Source organism: Bufo bufo, chromosome 11 (genome assembly GCF_905171765.1).
Source record: "Bufo bufo chromosome 11, aBufBuf1.1, whole genome shotgun sequence".
NCBI classification, from domain to species: Eukaryota; Metazoa; Chordata; class Amphibia; order Anura; family Bufonidae; genus Bufo; species Bufo bufo.
This window is the reverse complement of record NC_053399.1, coordinates 6,564,538-6,582,543: the sequence shown is the minus strand read 5'-3', so window position 1 is coordinate 6,582,543 and position 18,006 is coordinate 6,564,538. Positions and strand designations below refer to the sequence as shown.

General features: G+C 48.8%; 1 protein-coding gene across 2 annotated transcripts in view; it reads left to right on the top strand.

Annotated features, from left to right (window-relative positions):
• Positions 1–18,006, top strand: part of MDGA2 (MAM domain containing glycosylphosphatidylinositol anchor 2) — a 427,922-nt gene that overhangs the window by 148,542 nt on the left and 261,374 nt on the right. The window lies entirely within an intron of this gene.

Below are 18,006 nucleotides of genomic sequence, written 5' to 3'. Positions count from 1 at the left end.
ACAGACATTTTCAGCAAATCATGGAGAGAGATGTCCATGATGGGAAAATCCTTTTAATATTTGTACACGAGTGCCAGTTGGGCTTATCCTATAATTTAACTAATTTTGCACACCGCCCTCTCCTGTACATACCATCTAAAAAATTAAGAAAAATAAAAAATAAAAAAATCCCTTCACTGTTGATACTCATGTTGTGGCAGCAGCCCCATTAGTTCCATAGCTTCCGCTTTAGTATTTTAAACCCACCAATTTTCCTTCTTTACGGCCTTTTCAGATCTTGGTCTAAAGTGTCCTCAAGAGTTAAGTAGCCCCAGCCTCCTCCATGTAATATCCTGACATCGTACCATCAGTCACCTGCCAGAAAAAAACCTTCATTATATGCATGAAAGCCACTTCCTCTAAAGTGGTCCGGACGAGCCGACAAATTGTTATCATTCATCTCGCATAAAATAGACTGGATTTGTATATTAAAACAGTACAAGGTCAAGGCGAGATCCTGTCAGCTAATGTGCAAATGAACAAGCTGTATACAATAGCGGCATGAAAGCTGTCTCAATGGAACCTGCCGCTCAGAAAATCTCTCACTCGCCTTTGGTTCCTGAAAGAAAAGTGTAGATTAACATCGGAATTGTGTTAGGCGCTCACCTACCTTGTAGGGAGCTAGGAAGGGGAAGTATAATATTTAAAGATTAAAAAAAAAAAGGTAAAATTTATTATAATTAGAGAAATAAGAAAAAAATTATATTTTCATCAGTCCTCAGATCAAATCCCCGTATCAGACCTCCCATCAGACCCGCATATCAAACCTGATTAGACCCCCATATCAGACATCAGATCAGACCCTCATATCAGACCCCCATATCAAACCTCAAATTAGACCCCATATCAGACATCAGATCAGATCCTCATATCAGACCCCATATCAGGCTTCAAATCAGACCCTAATATCAGACCTCAGATTAGACCCTCATATCAGACCTCAGATTAGACCCTAATATCAGACCTCAGATTAGACCCCCATATCAGACATCAGATCAGATCCTCATATCAGGCCTCAAATCAGACCCTAATATCAGACCTCAGATTAGACCCCCATATCAGACATCTGATCAGACCCTCAGATCAGACCCCCATATCAAACCTCAGATCAGACCCTCATATCAAACCTCAAATTAGACCCCCATATCAGGCCTCAGATCAGACCCCATATCAGACCTCAGATCAGACCCCCATATCAGACATCAGGTCAGACACTCATATCAGACCTCAGATCAGACCCCCATATCAGACCTCAGATAAGACCCCATTGTCGGGATTCGAACCCGTGACCAGCCACATCCCAGGCGGTAGCCCTGCTTACTAGGCTACCGTCCTCTCTGGACATTCCTCCCTGAAGCCTATTAGTTAACCTCAGTCTTGCCAAGCCTTGCTCATTACCCTTGATTCCCCACACCTGGTACTTCCCTATATAAGTCCAGCCCCTTGCACTCCAGTTTGCTGATTATTGAGCTCCTGAGCCTTGATCAAGCTTCTCCTCATCCGCTGCCCCTGCTACAACTGGAAGTCCACTGCTGACCAGGAATTGCCTACCGACTACTCTTCCGCTTGACCCTACCTACTGAACTGCTACCACCGTTGCCATCCGGATTGTCTGACTACGCTTACTGCCGCCTGCCCTGACCCACCGCCTGCCTACCGACTACGCCTCTGCCAGACTTCCTGCACCTACTACCTGCCTGCGGTCCTTGCCACTGGGCTCCACTCCTACCTCCAGCCAGCGGTCCTCTGACTCAGGTGAGCCTGTAGGACTGTTACAGAATAATCAGCCACACTATGGAGTCCGCAATGGCCACTCTGCGTAAGCAGGTCTCCGAACTTCAAGATTTTGGTACCACATTTCAGGAGAAATTTGCCCAGCTCCAAGGCGTAGTCCAAAGCCAACAGAGGGAGATTATTGAACTACAGAGGCAACTCCTGGACGTTCGCGGCGCGCCCGCAGACACCCGCATGCCACTCCCATCAAGATTCAGCGGCGACAGACGCCAGTATCGGGGGTTTCTAAACCAATGCCGCATCTATTTTCAGATGTACCCGGCCCCCTTCACCACCGAGAAAAAGAAGGTGCTATTCGTGGTCAATCTCCTGACGGATGAAGCATTAGCATGGGCATCACCATACGTGGAGACTAACAGTCAGCTCCTGGACAACCTAAACAACTTTATCACCGCCATGAGCCAAGTCTTCGATGACCCCAACCGCTGTGCGACAGCCGAGGCGCGACTACATGGTCTGCGGCAAGGGAGACGCTCCGTCGCCGAATACACCGCCGAGTTTCGCCGTTGGGTCACGGACACCACCTGGAACCCAGCGGCACAGAGAAGCCAATTCCGGCGAGGCCTGTCAGAATTAATAAAGGACGAACTCGCCAGAGTTGAGGCCCCGGACGATCTGGATGACTTCGTTCAGTTATGCATCCGGATAGATCAAAGACTCTCCGAGAGGAAGAAAGAAAGACTCTGGTCCTCGGACCACAGACCCACTTACTCCTTCTCTTCCACCGCCCAGCGCGACCCCCAGTCAGTAACTGAACCTATGCAGGTTGACGCTCTACGTAGGTCTCTATCCACAGCTGAGAAGGAGAGAAGGCTGGCCGAAAACCTCTGCCTCTACTGTGGGGAGCCGGGTCATTTTGCCATCAAATGTCCTCATAAGATCCGAAAGACTATTGCCGTCACGGAGCTAAAGGAGCAACCACAGACTCCAACCCCGCCAGCAGCCCCGGAAAATAACAACACGGCGGCTCATGGATCCCACTTCATCGTCCCCATCCTCATCGACATTGAGGGGCGACAACTCCCCTGTTCAGCGATGTTAGACTCCGGGGCGGGAGGCAACTTCATGGACCTAACCTTCGCCCGCGAAAAGAACATTCCACTGACAATCAAGGCAGCCCCCGTTGACCTGGAAACCGTCGACGGATCCCCACTCTCCTCGGGGCCGGCCACTCACGAGACCACCGAACTACAACTCCTCATTGAACCTGATCACCGTGAAAAGATCCACTTCTCTCTGATCGCCTCCCCGAAGTTCCCAGTGATCTTGGGCATCCCATGGTTGACCACCCACAACCCCTCGGTGGACTGGGAAACCCGCTGCATACGATTCCCATCCGAGTTCTGCACGCTAAATTGCTCCCACAAACCCGTCCTTCCACCCGAAGACACCACCATCTCAAAACTATCCGTCAAGGATCTGCTACCCCCTCAATACCGTGAGTTCCAGGATGTCTGCGACAAGAAAAACGCAGACAAGCTGCCACCACACCGACCCTATGACTGCCCTATAGAACTGTTGCCCGGGGCCGAAATACCCTTTGGCAGTATCTACTCCCTCTCAGAGCCTGAACTCAAGGCCCTGAAAGAGTACCTGGACGAGGACCTGAGGAAGGGGTTCATCCGGCCCTCCACCTCCCCCGCAGGAGCCCCCTTTTTCTTCGTAGAGAAAAAAGACTCCTCCCTGCGTCCCTGCATAGACTACAGAAAGCTTAATGACATAACCGTAAAAAACCGGTACCCACTCCCACTGATTTCCGAACTCCTTGAGAGACTCCGGGAAGCGAAGATCTTCACCAAACTCGACCTTCGAGGGGCCTACAACCTCGTCCGAATCCGCCCTGGGGACGAATGGAAGACCGCCTTCCGGACACGTTATGGTCATTTCGAGTACCTGGTCATGCCTTTCGGACTCTGCAATGCTCCCGCCACCTTCCAGCACTTCATTAACGACGTCCTCAGGGACATGCTGGATCTGTTTGTAGTCGTTTACCTGGACGACATCTTGATCTTCTCTGAAGACCTCGAGCAGCACCGCGAACACGTCCGCAGGGTACTGCAGAGACTCAGACAGAACTCTCTCTATATCAAGCTAGAGAAATGCGAGTTTGAGCGAACCACCACTCAGTTCCTCGGATACATCATCTCCCCAGAGGGCCTAAGTATGGACCCGGGGAAGGTCCAAGCTGTGATGAACTGGCCCATTCCGAAAAACGAGAAGGAGATACAAAGATTCATTGGCTTCGCCAACTTCTATCGGAAGTTTATCCGGAACTTCTCCAAGGTCATATCACCAATCACCCAACTCACCAAGAAGGCAGTCCCCTTCTCCTGGACACCCGAGGCCCAGGAGGCCTTCACCAAGTTGAAACTCCTCTTCACTTCTGCCCCAATCCTAATCCACCCGAACCCCGAGCTCCCATTTACAGTTGAAGTGGATGCATCAGACTCTGCGGTGGGGGCAGTTTTGTCACAACGGACAGGGGAGAGGATGCTATTACACCCGTGCGCATATTTCTCCCGCCAGATGTCCCCCTCCGAGAAGAACTATGACATCGGGAACAAAGAACTGCTGGCGATCAAGGATGCCTTCTCCGAGTGGAGACACCTGCTGGAGGGAGCCACCAACCCCATAATTGTACTAACTGACCACAAGAACCTCGAGTTCATCCGCAGCGCTAAGAGACTCTCAGCCAGACAGGCCAGATGGAGCCTATTCTTTTCCCGCTTCAACTATCTTATCACCTATCGCCCTGGATCAAAAAACGGTAAGGCTGACGCCCTCTCCAGAATGTTTTCCGAGCCCTCACAGAGTAACAAGGGCCAAAATAACATCTTACCCGAGAGAAGGGTCGTGGGGGCCACCTACTCTAAAGAACTCCTGGGCACAATCAAAGAAGGATACGAAAATGACCCCTTCCTCGCCCACCCCACAAGGAATATCAGCCTTACGTTTAAGAACGGTCATTGGTTTCATCAGGACCTACAACTATATGTACCAGAAATCGCACGGCTCGAAGTGCTCAAATTCAACCATGACTCCAAGCTGGCCGGCCATTTTGGCATAAGAAAAACCCAGGAGCTTCTCTCCCGCTCTTTCTGGTGGCCAACATACAAGGAGGACATCAAGAGGTACATCTCCTCGTGCGCGGTCTGTGCCCGCAATAAGACTCTTCGTTCCTCCCCTGTGGGTCTGTTACAACCCCTCCCTATTCCCTCCCGCCCCTGGGGCTCGATCTCCATGGACTTTGTGGTAGACCTTCCTCCTTCAAAAGGGATGAACACTATCCTGGTCGTGGTCGACCGTCTCACCAAGATGGCCCATTTCATCCCCTACAAAGGCCTACCCACAGCCAAACAGACGGCCGATCTTATTCTCAGAGAGATCTTCAGGCTGCATGGGATCCCGGACGACGTGGTCTCCGACCGAGGCGTACAATTTGCCTCAAAGTTCTGGAAGAACTTCTGCCTGGCGCTCGGGGTTAAAGTGAACCTGTCCTCTGCTTTCCACCCTCAGTCAAACGGGCAGACGGAGAGAACTAATCAGACCCTAGAGCAATACCTACGCTGTTTCAGCTCCCACCTGCAGGATGACTGGCTGGATCATCTCCCCACGGCCGAGTTCGCCTACAACAATGCTGAGCACAGCTCAACCAAGCACAGCCCCTTCTTTGCTAACACAGGCTCGCACCCGGTGTTCATTCCCCACCTACCCGTCGCCTCCACCCTCCCAGCAGTGGCCGAACGCCTAACAACCCTACAGGAGGCACAAAAGAACATTATTGACAACCTCCAGCTTGCCCAGAGGCGCTTTAAACAGGGAGCAGACAGACGTCGCAAACCCACCCCGGGCTTCCATGTGGGAGACAAGGTGTGGCTGTCCACCAGGAACCTCAGATTGAAGGTCCCCTCCAAAAAATTTGCCCAAAGATACATGGGTCCGTTCCGGATCACTGCACAAATCAACGAGGTCACTTTCCGTCTCGACCTTCCGGACTCCATTAGGGTGCACCCTGTCTTCCATTGCTCTCTCCTCAAGCCATACGTGGAGAACACCTTCACAGGCCGCCACTCTCCCCCTCCACCACCCGTGAGGGTACAGGGTGAAGAAGAATATGTTGTCGCAAAGATTCTCGACTCCAGGATCCACCGGGGAAGACTACAATACCTAATTGGGTGGAAGGGTTACCCTCCTGAGGATAACTCCTGGGAGCGAGAAGAAAATGTCCACGCCCCCAGACTGGTAAAAGAGTTCCACCAACGGCACCCCGGTAAGCCTGCCCCTGCGGTGCCCGGAGGTCACCTTGGAAGGGGGGGGAGTACTGTCGGGATTCGAACCCGTGACCAGCCACATCCCAGGCGGTAGCCCTGCTTACTAGGCTACCGTCCTCTCTGGACATTCCTCCCTGAAGCCTATTAGTTAACCTCAGTCTTGCCAAGCCTTGCTCATTACCCTTGATTCCCCACACCTGGTACTTCCCTATATAAGTCCAGCCCCTTGCACTCCAGTTTGCTGATTATTGAGCTCCTGAGCCTTGATCAAGCTTCTCCTCATCCGCTGCTCCTGCTACAACTGGAAGTCCACTGCTGACCAGGAATTGCCTACCGACTACTCTTCCGCTTGACCCTACCTACTGAACTGCTACCACCGTTGCCATCCGGATTGTCTGACTACGCTTACTGCCGCCTGCCCTGACCCACCGCCTGCCTACCGACTACGCCTCTGCCAGACTTCCTGCACCTACTACCTGCCTGCGGTCCTTGCCACTGGGCTCCACTCCTACCTCCAGCCAGCGGTCCTCTGACTCAGGTGAGCCTGTAGGACTGTTACACCCATACAGAAACCTCAGAATAGACCCACTTTAGACCTCCATGTTAGACCCCCATATCAGACCTCCATCAGAGCTAAAATAAATAAATGAACTTACCTCTCCTGCTCCACCACTTCTCTGCAGGTCCGCCAGTCTCTCCTGCACTCACCGCTCCCTGGTCTTCTCCAGTATTCATAGATATTCTTTACAAAAGCCAAACTGATCGTGGAAGCAGATAGCAAGGAGATGACTCCCAGACTTGTATGTGAAAGTAGACAGGACATTTGATGAGTTTCGTGGTGGGATTCAGAGTTTGGCGGGGAAGGCGGCGAGGCATTCTGTTTTAAAAGGAAGCCGCTCAAGCGATCACAGGATCGCCACATCTCCGGCTTCTGAAAAACCTGGCAATCAATAATTATTTCTGGCCTGCAGCGCCCACTGCTGGTTAAATAAAGTATTACATGACAGCTACACATGGCTGAGCTGTTCTTCTATAGGTGATGGTGCTTGGGGTCAAAACTCTACTCTGCCGCATAAGGAGACACCAGGTTCATAAATGGCACATGGTGCAGGTGGGGGAGTGTTGCATATTTTGTGCTGGGGCTGCAGAGCTGCACGTGATGTTGATGCCTTTGTTGGATATTTTTATATGTAATCAGTACAAAGGACAGTATAATTGCACCAGGATCCTTTTATGTAAATCCTGTCGAGGTTGCAATTAGACCCTGGAGTCCTTAAATCTTCTTCTGGTTCCTTCTCTGACCATTCAGCAGATTCCCATGGCTCATCAGGAGTGTGACACCCGAGGCGTGGGACGGCTCTTCAGCATTAAGGATTAGGAACTGAACAATTAGCATAAATTATCATAGAAGGTCCATGTGCCGATTCCTGCCCTTTCCAACCTCCCCTTCATCATAGATAGAGATATACATCAGAAAGTTCTTCTAACGCAAATTCACATCAAGTGAACCGTCTCCTCCTGGGCCTGTAGCAAGTGCAATGGCTGAATATAGGAAATGTATCTATACCGGTCTATACCAGGGATGCTCAATCTGCCGCCCTCCAGCTGTGGCAAAACTACAATTCCCAGCATTCCCTAATAGTTGTAGGTTCTCCAGGCATACTGGGAGTTGTAGTTTTGCAATGGCTGTTGGGCCACATTGGGCATCCCTGATCTATACTATACGTTAAAGGGGTTGTGCCACAAAAAAAAATCTAGATTTTTCAAACCAGCATCTGGATCGGAATACTTTTTGTAATTTCATGTAATTAAATGTTTAGTAAAGCTCCTGACCTATTCAATAAGATGTATCTGTTTGTTTGTTTGTTTGTTTGTTCTGTTCCTTATTTCTCTGCCCACCTTCCTGAGGTGGTCACACATGCTCAGTTTAAATCTTCAACTGCTACCAGATATATATTCTGTTAGAAGCTGTGACAGTTACAGGGAAAGATCCACAGCAGAAAGGACATGCCCCCTGAGCTGTGATAGGGAGATAGCTGCATCAGAAAGGACATGCCCCCTGAGCTGTGATAGGGAGAGAGCTGCAGCAGAAAGAACATCCCCCTGAGCTGTGATAGGGAGAGAGCTGCAGCAGAAAGAACATGCCCCCTGAGCTGTAATAGGGAAAGAACTGCAGCAGAAAGAACATCCCCCTGAGCTGAGATAGGGAGAGAGCAGCAGCAGAAAGAACATCCCCTGATCTGTGATTGGGAAAGAGCTGCAGCAGAAAGAACATCCCCCTGAGCTGTGATAGGAAGAGAGCTGCAGCAGAAAGAACATGCCCCCTGAGCTGTAATAGGAAGAGAGCAGCAGCAGAAAGAACATCCCCTGAGCTGTGATAGGGAGAGAGCTGCAGCAGAAAGGCCATGCCCCCTGAGCTGAGATAGGGAGAGAGCTGCAGCAGAAAGAACATGCCCCCTGAGCTGTAATAGGAAGAGAGCAGCAGCAGAAAGAACATCCCCTGAGCTGTGATAGGGAGAGAGCTGCAGCAGAAAGGCCATGCCCCCTGAGCTGAGATAGGGAGAGAGCTGCAGCAGAAAGAACATGCCCCCTGAGCTGTGATTGGGAAAGAGCTGCAGCAGAAAGAACATGCCCCCTGAGCTGTGATTGGGAAAGAGCTGCAGCAGGAAAAAAAACAAAAAACGATCTGTGATAGGGAGAGAGCTACAGCAGAAAGGACACCCCTCCAGCCCCTACCCCCGAGCTGCCAGCTTAAAGTAAATGCAGCGTACTCAAGTTAGGTGTAGAAATGTTCCTGGGTGTTGTAGTGCAATTGTGACACTAACCTGAGACAGCTGACTCTCTGCAAGGGCAGGTGATGATAAGTAATGTTCATGACGCCAGTGCCAATTAAACGGTAGCAGGAATAACTGAGGAACCACGTGATGTTAAAACAGAACTCAAACTTTAGTAGTCATCATACATGGACATAGATGGAAGCGCAGTTCCTTTGCAGACAGTTGGTTGCAGTACATTTGATGCAGGCAATATATACATAGCAAGGTGACTTCAGAGTGTTAAACACAGGACTTGCAGTACAGGCAGCTTGCACTCTATTCCTGACTGATCCTGGAACATAGAAACTCTTCTCCAAGGCCCGATGCCCTAGCTCTGGCGTATATCCTTGGTTTTATAATTATCAAGTACCTCCTCTGTTGTCTTTAGTACCTCTTGCTTTGCTGGACTTGCCTCTGTCTCTCTCAGTTTCCTCAGGCTGGTTAACTGAGGTGTTCCTGCTTCTGCATAGGTGAACTCAGGAGGGGAACCTTCTCCTTGGATCTGGAACCCGGTTACAGGGACTGCAATACCCTCTCCTGGTCTGCAGGCTTCAGGCCTGGACTTGACTCAGACATAGTCTAATCTCCAACTCCAGCTCCCACTTCAACTCTTTAACTCTAGACTGACTCTCCTTACCCTGACTGGGCCTTATAGAAACTAGGGCTCCCTAGCTCCCTCTAGTGACCAAGAGCCGGAATGACACCCCCAGCAGGCCTGTACATGCACATTTTACAGTAACAGGGAAATACATAGCATTACATTACATTACATTTTATGCAGATGACTCATACCAACCTCCCCATAAATAAGGGGAAACGACAGCACACAAGTGACCCTTCTGTAGTGACGGGCATTACAGCTCCCGTACACTACATAAATTTAGCAGAACAATTGGATTGGGGAGATCTCTGGATCCATGTGAGGCACAGGGCTGGTTCTAGCTTTGTTAGAAAGAATTTGTCATGTACTCAGGGCCGGCCTTTGGGGTGTGCGGGCTGTGCGGCCTCACAGGGGGCCATAGCACCAGGGGCGCTGGGTGGCCGACAGCTCGCAATGTAATATGCGGCAGGCGAGGCTGCACTTGTGTTCTCCCTCGGGGCGCCCCCTCCATCTCCCCCTCCCCTGTCTGACCTGCCTGCTGCCCCCACCGCTGCTAATAAGAAGAGAGACGGGAGGAGGAGGAGGAGGGGCTGTGGCCACTGCGCCACCAATGAAGAAAACTGACCTGAAATACAAATACAGGAGGCGGGTGCTGGAATCAAATAGCCGGCACCCGACCTCTGTGACAGGGAGCTGCGATCAGCTGCAGTTGAGTTAACCCTTCAGGTGCGGTACCTGAGGGGTTAACTGCCGCTGATCGCAGCTCCCTGTCACAAAGGTCGGGTGCCGGCTATTTGATTCCGGCACCCGCCTCCTGTATTTGTATAAGAAACGTTGGTGGCACAGTGCGCCCCCCCCCCCCCAGTATAATAAACATTGGTGGCACAGTGCGCCCCCCCCCCCCCAACACCCCAGTATAAGAAACATTGGTGGCACAGTGGGAAGTGCCAATGAGGGTTAAAAAATAATTTAAAAAAATTAACTCACCTCCTCCAGTTGATCGCATAGCTGCCGGTCTTTCTTCAGGACCTGTGGTGACGTCACTGAGCTCATCACATGGTCCATTACCATGGTGATGTATCATGTGATGTACCATGTGATGAGCACAGTGATGTCACCACAGGTCCTTTGACAGGTCATGAAGAAAGAACAGGAGACGATCAATTGGAGGAGGTGAGTTAATTATTTTTTTTATTTTTTAACCCTCATTGGCACTGCCCACTGCGCCACCAATGTTTATTATATTGGGGGGGCGCACTGCGCCACCAATGTTTATTATATTGGGGGGGCCCACTGCGCCACCAATGTTTATTATACTGGGGTGTTGGGGGGGGCCCACTGCGCCACCAATGTTTATCATACTGGGGTGTTGGGGGGGCGCACTGCGCCACCAATGTTTATTATATTGGGGGGGCCCACTGCGCCACCAATGTTTATTATACTGGGGTGTTGGGGGGGGCCCACTGCGCCACCAATGTTTATCATACTGGGGTGTTGGGGGGGGGGGCGCACTGCGTCACCAATGTTTATTATACTGGGGTGTTGGGGGGGCGCACTGCGCCACCAATGTTTATCATACTGGGGTATTGGGGGGGCGCACTGCGCCACCAATGTTTATTATATTAGGGGGGCGCACTGCGCCAATGTTTATTATATTGGGGGGGCGCACTGCGCCACCAATGTTTATTATACTGGGGTGTTGGGGGGGCGCACTGCGCCACCAATGTTTATCATACTGGGGTGTTGGGGGGGCGCACTGCGCCAATGTTTATTATATTGGGGGGACGCACTGTTCACAACGATGGGTTAGGGAAATTTCACAGCAGAGTGCGCATGCGCTGGGAGCCTCGCCGGCGGTTAGGGTAGGGAAAAATTATGGGCCAGTGCACAGGTGCGGTCATCGGATGGATGTTCTCAGCTGGACACCGGCCGACACTGCGCATGCGCTGGGAGCCTCACCAGCGGTTAGGGTAGGGAAAAAGCACTGGCCCGTACGTAATTTTTCCCTTCCCTAACCGCTGGTGAGGCTCCCGGTGCATGCGCAGTGTCGGCCGGTGTCCAGCTGAGAACATCCATCCGATCACTGCGCCTGCGCACTGGCCCATAGTTTTTCTCTACCCTAACCGCCGGCGAGGCTCCTGGCGCATGCGCACTCTGCTGTGAAACTTTCCTAACCTGACGTTGTGCGCCTGCGCGGCGCTGCACACCTCCTCACGTCATGTCCGGTGCGACCGGAAGTGACGAAGGTAGGGAAATCTCACGAAGTAGGGAAGTATGACATTACACCGGCCTTTGGGGTGTGCGGGCTGGTAACTACTTGGTTGGATAGTCAGCCAGCCTATGCCATGATGCCAGCAACAAGCAGTGTTTTTTGTTTTTTTTTGGGGGGGGGCGCCACAAGGTTAGCTCGCACAGGGCGACTGAACACCTAAGGCCGGCCCTGCATGTTTTCTTTGGTCATATCCAAAGTTCAACCAACATCACTTGGTCTATTGGCCGTCATTAGAGCGCCTGCACTGCCTATTGACACAATGGGCACAATGCAATCATTCTATCCCAGGGACCAGCCCCTGGTTAAAGGGATTGTCTGGTTCAGCAAACTCATTATCAAATATCCTATTTGGGTAAAAAATAGGGTTGGAATAAGGGAGCCCCACTCAGGATCTAGCATTACATGGACGGCCCATCGGTTTTAGTGGTCGCTGTGCAATACTTCATTTCTCCTGTGGTGGCGCTGCAGAAAATTTGAACTGTCGCTGTTCGATTTTCCCACAGATTACAGGTGATTGCAACAGCAGGAGAACCTGTGATCAGCTGATTGCTAGGGGCCAATTCTAACAAAAAAGGACCTTCAAAAGGGAACGCCCCATATAATAAAAAAAACAATATGTAATCCATGGCTCTCCGGGGAATGTGGTCACGTTATGTTCTACAATAAAATTAAAATAATGTGCTACAAATGATGTATTTGGAATAGACTGTTGTTACTATAGAAAAGGACAAAATATTATAGCGTGAAGAAAAGCTTAAAACACAGGGGGCTCCCATCTTAACTGTGCCCCACCTGCTGAGCTTCCAAAGGGGGGGGGACATGCAGCAGGGAGCGACACAACAGGGTTCCGGATCAGACATACAGGCTGAAAAAAAACATCATGTATTAAAAATATGTTATCAAATAACTAAAACTTTGTAACAATTCATAAACAAATAGATAAATAAGAGAACACGAGGCAATACAATGTCAGTATATCATCAGCGCATTAAATATCCCCAATAAAAGTCTGCATTTCATTTCTTTTATACATACCTTATATACATAATGTTTTCACCCTGTATATCTGATCCTGAACATCCTGCCCTAGTAATCTGGTGCTTACCTGCACGTGCATTGGAAGCTAAGCAGATGTGTTTGTTGATGGGAGCCCAACCTATATATATATATACTTATTGCTACCAATATTCCGCCATTCTAGTCTTTTCTAAATATACCATTTTTATGCTTTATGTTATTTTATAGCAGAATAGATAGTGACCCCATTTTGGGTGAGCCAGGAGAGCCGCTGATTGCAGTCTTCTTACTATCTCATTTTTATCCCATGGGTACGGGATGTATTTGTGCATTCGGCAGACTCGTGGAAAGGGGCGAAGCTGTAGAGGTGGCACTGGTACCTGCGGAGCCCACCTCTGTCCCATATGAAGACCCCATTGGTCACAGAGTTTGGATAATGGTGCAGGAGCTACACCCAGAGTCATCACAAGATGAAGAGATCCAGGAGATTCCCAGTACTGGAAGGATGAAGGTTAGATAAGGGGCCGTGTCAGCAGAGGGAAGGGCGCGCCCAGCAGCACTGTCATAGGCCCCAGTCATTATCCAGCCTGTGTTTGCTGCCCGGGCACTGGGGTATTACAATGTCTGTCACCGACTAATGCCTTCTGATTGATGACTCCTGGGCACCGGCTGATTATGCCGTATTAAAATGCAGATATGATAATTGATGTCACAGAAAAGCTTCGAAGGGCGTTCTAGGTTCCCACTGAGATCCGGACATCGGGGAACCGACTCATTCAACCACAATCATCACGAATGCATCGTAATGGACTAACCAAAGCAGGAGAACGACAGGCGGCGTGGACACGTTCTAGAGCAGGAGAACGACAGGCGGCGTGGACACGTTCTAGAGCAGGAGAACGACAGGCGGCGTGGACACGTGGACATGTTCTAGAAACCTTCATGGTGTCCCCGAATGACTGAAGAAAGTCCTAGTCATGTCAACAAGATTGATAGATAGATAATAGACAGATAGATAGATAATAGATAGATAATAGATAGATAGATATGGGATAGATAATAGATAGATAATAGATAGACAGATAGATAGATAATAGATAGATAGATAGATAGATAGATAGATAGATAGATAGCAGGGGAAGCGGCTGCTTTGGGGCCGGAGCTCAGGAGGGGCCCACCCATGAAGAGGACTTAAATATTTTATTAGGGCCCCTCAACAGTATTGTACAATGACATTATATACAGCGAAATGATATATAGTATATACTTGTAGGAGGGTGCAAAGAAGTTCCTGGGGGTGTCCCTATTCAAACATTTGCTATGGGGCCCAGTCATTTCTAGTTACACCACTGGATACAAATAGATAGATAATAGATAGATAGATAGATAGATAGATAATAGATATATAGATAGATAGATAGATAGATAAGGATCTGATAAAGGTATGGAGCGGCAGGAGACAGATTGATGAGGGACCGGGTAGCATGCTGATGTGACGGGGCCGGTGGTTAAGGTGTATATAGTATGGGTGGTCTCAGTCCTCTCGGACGGTCTCCTCTGGGGTCTCGGTATATGAGACCTTCTGCTGTTTCTTCCTCTCGTGATGTATTTTCTGACCTGTAATTATTACATTCCTGTAATTCTGCCTCTAATTATACAGATCGTTGCTTTCCTCGATTTTCAATATAAACTGCTGGGTAAGTGTATAATTAGGACCCCCTCCCCCTCCCTGTACACACAGAATATATAGGATGTACGGCGTATTTATAGCGCCACGTATCGGCGCAGCTCCGCCTCTCTGTGATTTATTTACGCTGCGCTGTAATCGGTCTAATCATGGATCCTACAACCCCACCCCCGCCCGCACTGCGCACATGGGTACGCGTCTGTCAGAAGTAGTTTATGCTGTATGTGTCCGTGTGCGGCCACCCAGTGGTCGTGATGTGAACTGCGCCCTGCTCAGCAGGTTGAGATATTACCTTGACTTTCTATTCTGATACAATGTATCGCAGTCCTTTCTTCTGTTTGTATATCGTGTATGTCATCCCTTGGTCCGCCAGAAGGCTCCGGGGACCATACTTACCAACAGTCCTGATTTCGCTGGGACAATCCTGTGAGCCAAACAGTAAAAGGGGCAGAATTTATGCAAACCTCACTCAAAAGTCCCAGTGTTGGTTATTTTAATAGGTATGGCTGTATTAGTGGAATCGCTGGGGCTGTACATGATTTTCCATGCAGGGGAGGAAGGGGTTAACAAGAGCTGACTGCAGTGCGCTCCTGGTAGATGCAGGTGCTTGATGGTAAAATTTGTTCAGCTGGGGGAGAAGTAATATGTGCGTCAGTGCTGCAAGTCTGCATTGCACCGTTCCTCCGTTATTCCTCCTATAATGACAAATAAATCGACCACTGGGCGTTACTGTTGCTCTTGTGTCTCTCAGCAATCTGAGCCCACCTCTACTAACTGGACGCTGTGCAGGGGCATACTCATTAATAAAGAGTATGGCAAATCCCAGTTGCTGATTTATTCATACATTTCCAGGAGGAGTAACAGAGGGACAGCACCAGGCAGATTTGTAAGGTGACCCAGAATTGGGGGATGTAAGTATTTACTACAAGAGAGATGTCGGGGTCCTCGTTAGTCATTTAGGACTGTGCTGACTACTGCGACGCTCATGCTAAGCAGCTGGCGCTCTGTGCGGTGCGCGCTGAGGAGCCGCCCTGTCATCCATACTGAGAGGTTCATTTGCATTCGTTCTGCTGGTTCACCTCTGTAATTAGAATTTATTGTCCTAATCAAGTCTGCCCTAACAAGGTCTGGGCATTTGGGATTGATAACTTTGGTGACAAGGTTGATGCAGATTGAGGAGCGAGCTGTGTGATAACAAACCCCGATCTGGATCCCACACCTCAGACTTCTGCTTCTACATGGAGACAGTCACATCTAAAGAGCAGATGTCAGCAAGATCAACCCTATTACTGCCTGATAGGGTTGATCCTACTGGTTGAAACAATATCTGGAGTCCAATTCCATATACAAATTAGGGGTTCAGTGCACCGAGGGGGCGGACCCTAGCACCTCAGTGCACCGAGGGGGCGGACCCTAGCACCTCAGTGCACCGAGGGGGCGGACCCTAGCACCTCAGTGCACCTCAGCGACTCTGCTTTCCTGTTTTTGCCACGCCCCCTCTCTGCCCATCTGTGCACCGAAGCCCTAAATTGCATGAGGAATTAAGTGCAGCTCACGAGATCTCTACTGCCCCTTTAATTTGCAAATCAGCTGGGGTGCCGAGAGTCGGCCCCGATAGACTGCGATGCTCCGGAGAGACCGTCCGTTTTGTGATCCCGTAGAAACTCTTTAGTTGCCATTAAGGGTTTAGTGTTGTCAGCAGTAAAGAGTCTTCTGGACTCTTATTCCCCCACAATACTCCACTTATTCCCACACAAAAATCTAATAACACCAGAAAGTTTTAAATATTCATTTTTTAATTTTTTTATTTTCAATCTTATATTGTGATTATGCATCTTTTAGTTTATTTTCTGTACATGATTAGGAGGGCGGCCATCTTGCCCAACAGCATTCAGAGATTTGCTTTACAGCAGACCATAGAAACCTGTAGTCGGGACATGACTTAGTGACTTCTGTAGGAGAGTGTAGTGCTCATTGTGCAGGGAGGGGGAGGAGGTGAGCTGCGACCCTCACCTTGTGTGAATGGGGGATCCTGTCACTTTAATCCTGTCTGTGATGATAATGAGATGACTGTTGAGAGGTAATGTCTACAGAACAGGAAGCGTCTGACTACTGTCCAGAGTGAAAACTGCAGGATTTTAGAATAAAAAAAATATAAAGTTGGAATAAAAAAAATAACATAACCTGCAATTCTTAAAAAATGTGTTCAACAAAAAAAATAAAAAACATTGTGATGAAACTTTCCCATTGAAGGAGTTTTGGGGTGTTAAAAAAAACCTCATAAAACTTATTTTTTTTGCTATATACACATTTTTTACGCTTGCATTTTACTCATTTTGGGCTAAAAATTTTCATTTTTTTCAATTGGCCTTTATAAAAAATGTTCAGCTGTTTCTAAGGTACAAGAGTTAAAAAAATCAGTCTGTTTGCAAGCTGTGACTTTCTGTTTTCTTTAAATCCTGTTAGCTGACGTCTCGTGTAGCTCTCATCTCTGATCTCCTGATCACATTAACACATTTAAACCATATTCCTACTGGTTTGATAAAAATTGAGCTCCAATGAGTGCTTATCATGTCAGGAGATCAGAGATAATAGCTGTACATGAGACATCAGATGACAGGATTTAAAGAAACCATAAAGTCACAGTTTGCAAACAGACTGATTTTTTTTTAACCCTTCTACTTCAGAAATGGCTGAACATTTTTAATAAAAAACAATTGAAAAAATTATTTTTAGCCTGAAATTAGTAAAATTCAATTAAAAATAAGGTCTAGATCAGGTATGCTCAACCTGCGGCCCTCCAGCTGTTGCAAAACTACAACTCCCAGCATGCCTGAACAGCCTACCCCTGAAAAGAGACGATCCCCTAGAGGGCCATGGTTGACAAAAAACACTACCAGTGGACCAAAGTACAGGACGTTGGTGGAAGAGGAAAACCCCACTGTGCCAGGTATTTCTACCTTTATCCTCCACTAGGGGGAGCTCAGGAGTTCTCTGCATACTGTGTTATTATTCAGTTCAATGTATACACTGTCTGCTGTAACTTCCAGCTCTCCCCCTAGTGGTGATTATTATATTCCATCACATGGTATTGATAGTATTGGTCTCCTCACTTGAAGATGTGAGACTGTTTACCCCCTAGGGCTACAGAGCCTGGCTGTGACCACAACCTTGTCAATGATTTTTTTTCCCCCTTCCCTAACATACTGACTCTCACCTTCCTGGTTAGACATTCAGTGAAGTTATACAGAATCAGGAAAACTTTCTGCCAGTAACAGTGCCACACCTGTCCATAGGTGGTGTCAGGTATTGCACTCCGGCTCAATAGAAGTGAATGGCTGCAGTTACATAAATGAGCTATGGCCAGGCGTGGCGCTGTTTTTGGATGAGGGCAGCCATATTTTTCCAATCCTGAAAGCTCCGTCGGTGTGGTTCTATTTTCCGGTGGGTGTTTCTCTCTCTCTTTGCTCAACTGCTACTACTCAAAGTTTGCAAATACAGAAATGTTT